The following is a 6,609-nucleotide window of genomic DNA, read 5'->3' on the forward strand; positions in this document are numbered from 1 at the left end:
CATTGGTGAGTACTGGTTCTGATGATCTTTGAACATATTTGTGTGTATTTTATACTTTTCATAACCCTTTATTTCTATTACAATGGGATTCTATAAAGAAAACGTGTGTGAGGTATCAGTAAACAATGGACTCTAAGCCAGTTATTTTGTAGCCTCCCACAAGCCTGAGTTTTTTTACCTCATATAACTACAAATCAAAATTTCAACTTGGTTGAGGTGGAGATAGAATAATCCCTCCCCAGTCTTTTGAGATGCCACATATGACATTTGTAAATGATAAAAAAGGAAGTGAGGGGTAGGATTTTCCTTGGTTAGATGATGGTAGATGCTATATTTCAGATAACATTCCTTACAATCAGGCCAGCTGCATCTCTCCACGTGCCAGGTGTTTTTATCTTGATTGTTTAAAACCAGGAAGTGGGTTACTTGTCCCTCTATCCACTCATAAAAATGCAAAAATAGATGATGGTTAGGGCTGAAGTATGCTGCTGTCCAATCCCTGTAATCACAAGAAATCGATCATGTGGGATATTACCACCTGGGCCTGACAGAGAATCTCAGCTTAGAGTTCCAGAAGAAGGTGAAAACCTGAATCTAGAGCTGACGCCAAACATGCAGCTTTCTTTTTTACATTTTCATTTCTAGAATCCACACTGTAAGGCACTGAGCTCCTCCCACAAAGTGATAAGCATCCTCAGCTCCCACTGAATTTCCTAGTTTTGTTTTCATTTGACTGCAATGGGAGTTGAGAGCTCACAGTACTTCACAAAAGGGGCTCAGCACCTCACAAGTTCCAGTCCTAACTATAGTAGATATAAATGGTGATATTAATTGTTTTCATAGAACTCTATCACTAGAAAACTGTATTTCAGTTTGTTGAATAACTTAGATGATTCTGGTAAATAGCCATGGACCCAATACTGCAATCCTTTCTCAGAAAAAGCTCTCAGTGAGGACCCTCCATATAATGGCACCTGCATATACTAGGTGAAATCCTGATCCCATTGGGAAGTTTTACCATTTACTTCAATGGGGCCAGGATGTCACCCACTAAGCTACTGCTGACTTGAGAATGAAATTGCTATTGTAAACAAGATAGGAAGACTAAGCAGGTACGTCCTGCTCCATGACTTATGATCTGTGGACTCTCATGTTCTTTAGCATTCAAATGAAAGTGCTTTCATAAGTTGAATATCTGCACTGGTTTTGACCAGGTTAAATGTGAACAAATTACTCAGAGGAGAATTCTTCTGAGAAAGATGACATTGCATTTTCTGTCTCTGTCTCTTATTTCCAAATGATAAGAAATACCACATCTTTAAGGTCTAGACTGTCATTCATTAATTAACAACATATGGTGTGCATGCCCTACATGAAAAGGACCAAAAATTCAGTCAACTATATTCTTTTACTCATTTCCTATCATCAACAATCCTCCTATTATGGTTTAAAAAGAGTGATGTTCTGAAAAGTATGTCAACATTGAAGCTGGTTGTTTCATCAGTAAACAGTAAAATTCTCTTCCAATGCCTTATAGCATTGTGAGGTTTATGCAAATACATTTCTTGAGTAAGATTTCACAGGAGCTCAGCGTTGGTCTAACTCTGCACCCACTGAATCAGTGGGAGTCACCCCATTGACTTGCTGCATTAGTATCATATCTATTTATGCTTATTTTGTCACATCTGTACACGGAATGTTAAAACATGAAAGTCCAATAATTTCATAAAAATCCCAAGTTTGCTTCTGATTTAAATGAGTAACAAGCTTACTCTATACATACAACAGATCATTAACTTACGAATACAGACTAACACGGCTGCTACTCTGAAACTTAACTTGCTATGATACTAGTAGCATATTAAAGGAATATTGTGTTATGCTAGGAAAACAAATAGAGAGTAGAAACTTGTTAATGCAAAAGATTTTTTATGTCATTGATAGTGGGTCATATTTTGGTATTCAAATAAGTAAACTGAATTCCATCATTGCACATTCCAGCTCCCTCACCCCCATCCCTTAGACTAATCGAAAGCAAATCCACAAGATAGAAAATGTTCAATATATTTATGAGAGGTTTAGGTCACAGTATTTTGCTTTTTTTTTTTTTTTTAAGGATGCAATTAACTGCGACATTAGTTTTATAGTCTTGCTTGTCCTCTTGTATTGCCAAACTCTCAAGTCCTAATGTGAATAACTGGTCCCATTTTTCAGTTTTGCTGTGTTTCAACTTTTGTGGGGACTCTTTGCAGCTGTCTCTCTGCAATATTTGTCCAAACAAAAATATATTTCAAACTTGTGAAAACTATGTCCCCAAATATGCACTTTGTATTTTTTCAGACATGATTTAAAAAAAAAAAAGCTTGAACTATTTTAATGTTTAATTTGCTCTTTGAAAATTCCACCATACTGACAGAAAACATCAAGAGACACAGAGGGAGATTTTCTTTTTAGGGTAAATTGTGACCAGCTCAGAAACAGGGCCTAGAGGGGGAGGACAGGACTAGAAATATGGCAGCCTGGGAAATATTATGTATACATGTATGTGCATACTTATGTCAGTGTACTGTTAATACACAACGGTATGGGTATAATCTTGAAGCTCTTTCTCATGTGAGTCTACCAGGGCCTCAAAATTAGTCCCTTTGTCTGTATGTATGTATATTTGTGTCTTATTATTGGTAGGTCTCTTGCATATGTGTGTGCATTCTTGTATACAACTGCATGCGTTTTTATGTACATCTGTTTTCATTGACTGAAAGTTGGACAGGGCCCTAAGTGTACATATCTCCTGGATGGCAAAAATGTACTACATCAACAAAATAGAGAGAGATCCTCTTACAGCTCACTTTTGGGTTTCTCTTTCAATAACACAAAAAGCCATGTTTCTTTCTTTAAGATATCTGTATGCAGAGTGCTAGTTTCTAATAGCAATCAGAACATTCCTAAAAAGAAGTTCAGAGAGATAGTGGACAGAGCTATACAGCTTGCAGACTTATGATTTTTTTTTTAATTCTGTCAGTTGGATATTGACTGACTTTCTAATGCACACTCTTCTAATTCTTAATTAGAATGACATAGCTAATTAATAAGTTTTTTCCAATTATAAATTAACTTAGGATCAGAACTCTGGCTTTGCATGTAATTTCCTATAATCACTAAAGCTACTGCAAAAATATGTCTCCTACCAACCGTAACTTTTTTATTTAACACAGACAGACAGGTTCTCACTGGGTTTAAATTTTACAGCAAATTATCTCTGTTGGGATTTAAGAAGGGAAATTTAAAAAAAATTCACAGGAGTTTTTTTTTCCTTTTTTTTTTTACATTTCCCATCCCCCCTTTTCTTTCTTAAACAAAATAGCATCCCGTAATGGACAATTTCTTTCAGAGATTTAAAAGGAATTCATCTTAATATTTTAATGTTATTACAGGGAAGGAAGAAAGAGAGCAGGTGATAATTCGTTTTTTCATAACTGTTACCACCTTTTCATGGTTTCTGCAAAAATGATTTGGGAGGATCCCGCATGCTGCTCATTTATAGAATCTTAACTGGAGAGACACTTATCTCTTTAGTAATGAACCAGTGTAATTAAAGGTGGGAATGTGGAAGAGTTCAGGCACTGGCAACATGTCACATAGTTGGCTGCTGCAATTCCTCAGTGGTTTATCAAAGACTACTCCTTTAATATGGAGATTACACTTATGTACTTGTCTGAACTTGAAAGGCATTTGCCTAATTTACTTATTAATGAGATGTAAATCTATTTGTACGGCACGTCACAAGTTTCCTGAAATCGCTGCTACTTAACCGGTGATAAACCCTATGATTTAAATGAAAAATAATACATTTAGCTTTCCACATTCATTCTGTTAAAAATTGATATAGTCTATGTTAAATTTATTAATATTGCTTGCTGTCATTCAGTTTGCAGCTCTTACTGAAATATGACTTGACAGCGGCCGCATTAAAGATGTATGCCATTGTATTCAACAAAGATTAATGGAGCCCGGTAAAAATAGCTGTAAAAGAGAAAGTGATCCGAATGTAAAATCAGTGAATTAAATGAGGCCTTGCATACCATTTGTTAATATGCATGAGGAGGGAGGCAGCGAATGAAAATGTCTCCCTGCAAAGTTCATTTGGGAATGTTTCAATATTGTCTGAATATCACCAAACTATCGAACAGCAGCTTAATAGAGCCCCATGTACCACAGAGCTCTATGTATGTGCCCTGTGAAAAGCTAGAAACAAAAAATAGAATCATTTGCAAACAGAACTAGAAGCCTGAAATAAAAATAATTATAATATAATCATAATAAAATAAATCCATATGTATGATACATATGGTATAGATGTCTTTTTTTCTTCCCCTCTTCTCAGTCTGTCTATAGTGCAGGCTTTCAATATTAAAGCCACTTTTGATATAGAGCTTTAATGTTATATGCTTCTTTTTATGGGAGAAGTGTATGCAGTAACACTTAAAGGGCTTAGATTCCAAGGATTTATAAGAGGTTAATATGTCTGTCTGTCTCTGTGTGTGTCACATCTATTCATATTCTGGGATCTATGTAGTGAAAGATTTTGCACCCTTCTTTTAATATTATTTTCAAGGGTTGATTTATTTCAACAACCCTCATTATAAAATGCTACTGAATTCATAACCTACCAAGTTAAGACTTTCAAATAAATTAGCAGTGACAGAAAATAGTATGCAGTAATCATAATGTAAACATAACATATTTATCAATCAAGACACTAAGGTAGTTTGATGGACTTGAGCTATTACTGATAGACTTGCTCTAAGATTTGAATATGTTTGCTACCTCAAAGATTTTACAGAATAGACTATTCTGAAATATTTTTCTTCAGCAATTAAAAAGAAAAATAATCTGGCTAGATCTTTGGTAGTAAAGTAGTTAATGCACCAAAAAGATTGTCAGCTTGGAGGCAATTTGGACATATAACGTGCATATGGATAGTGTAAAACTTTGTAGAAAAGCTCTGCTGAAAGCATTAACTTCCCAAAAGGTTAAAAATCAGTATTTGAACTCAGAACAATTTAGATGAATTTTTATTCTGAGGCTCAGTTTATTTCACCCATTTTGCAATCTCAATAGGTAGTTCAATCTGCATAATACAGCAGTCCACAAACTTAGTTCACAGGATTCTAAGCACCAATCAGGTTTATGCTTCTTTGCTGATTTTGCTGAAGCGGAATGGGCTTGGGCCTTGAGCTGGCCTCCATTATGGTCACTGATGAAGAAAGGGTTTGGGCCCCGTGTTGGTAAGCTAAGTAGGGTTCCAAGCAGTTATTGTCTGGGTACACAGCAAGAAGGACAGGAGACACTTGCTATGGATTTTAATCAGGCCACAACTTTATTACATAGATGTCTGGGACTACCTGGCAGATAAAGTGTACAGTGTAGGCAAATCCATATTTATTCAAATTAGTTCTGCAGGGCTTCCACCAGCCCCCTTTATTTCCATACAGCTCCCCCAGCCAACCCCTGGCTTGGACATTACCATCCACCACCCTCGTAAGAGGGTTAAGGTGGGCTATGAGAACGGGGAGGCTCCCGTTGGGTTGGCTCCCGGTTGTACCAATCAAATGAGTCCCCAACCCCCTCCCCCATTTGTTTCTTTATCCAGTATCTCCTTTTAAGTCCTTTACCAGGCCATTTATCTGGTCACTGGCTGCCTTCCCTGTGGAGTACCTGCACTGGACATCCACCCAACCTTACAAAATAAGTTGCGACATGTGGCCTACCGTCTTTTCTTCTCACCAAAAAAGGTCCTCCCTCACACCCGCTGTGGGGAAGGCGAAAAAAAACCTCACTCCACTGACGCCAATTCAAGTGGTGTGGGAAAAATTCCTTCCCAGCCCCCCTATAAAAGGAGTGACTAGCGTAATGCCCACAGCAGATCCTAACCCAGCCTGCCATTCACCTCCACTAGGGGAGGGAGGGTGAATGCTGGCTTTCTTGTTGCGTGGAACAAAGAGACTTGCCTTTATGCCCTTTGGACCTCACATTCCTCTGTGGGGGGTGGGGGGGAAGGAGTCATTGCTGCAAAGATGACCACCAAGCACCCTTTTTACAGCAGTTTCTGACCTTCTTCCTCCCCTGCCACCACAAAGCAGAGCTGTCCTTCCTGGGTAAGCCCCAGACAAACTGTGCCCCACCTTAGGTCCTCCTTTTAAGTCCTTTACCAGGCCTTTTATCTGGTCACTGGCTGCCTTCCCTATGGAGGACCTGCACTGGACATCCACCACAAGGAAGTGCCAGCAATTTGCTTGGCTGCCTCCCTTCCCCAACCTAGCCGGGTTCCCAGACATCTCCAAATGGCATCTTGCCTAGCAGCCCTACTGGGGAGAAAGAACCCATTGTCCCATGTGTGATCGTCAAGGTGCACCAGCAGCTGCGTTGTCCTTGACCCGGTGCTGCAACAACCACCCTCCATGGAGGGCCGCATAGGCGACCCATTCTCTGGATCCTTGAATTGACAAGGCTCCTTAAGAGAAAACAAAATAGACAACTTGTAAGCCTGGAGCCAAAATCTCGATTCCGCTGACCCTTTGCGCTTCCTCGCTGCATGGAACAAAGAAA

This window comes from Lepidochelys olivacea (genome assembly GCF_965140295.1).
Source record: "Lepidochelys olivacea isolate rLepOli2 genome assembly, chromosome: 7".
Lineage (NCBI taxonomy): Eukaryota > Metazoa > Chordata > Testudines > Cheloniidae > Lepidochelys > Lepidochelys olivacea.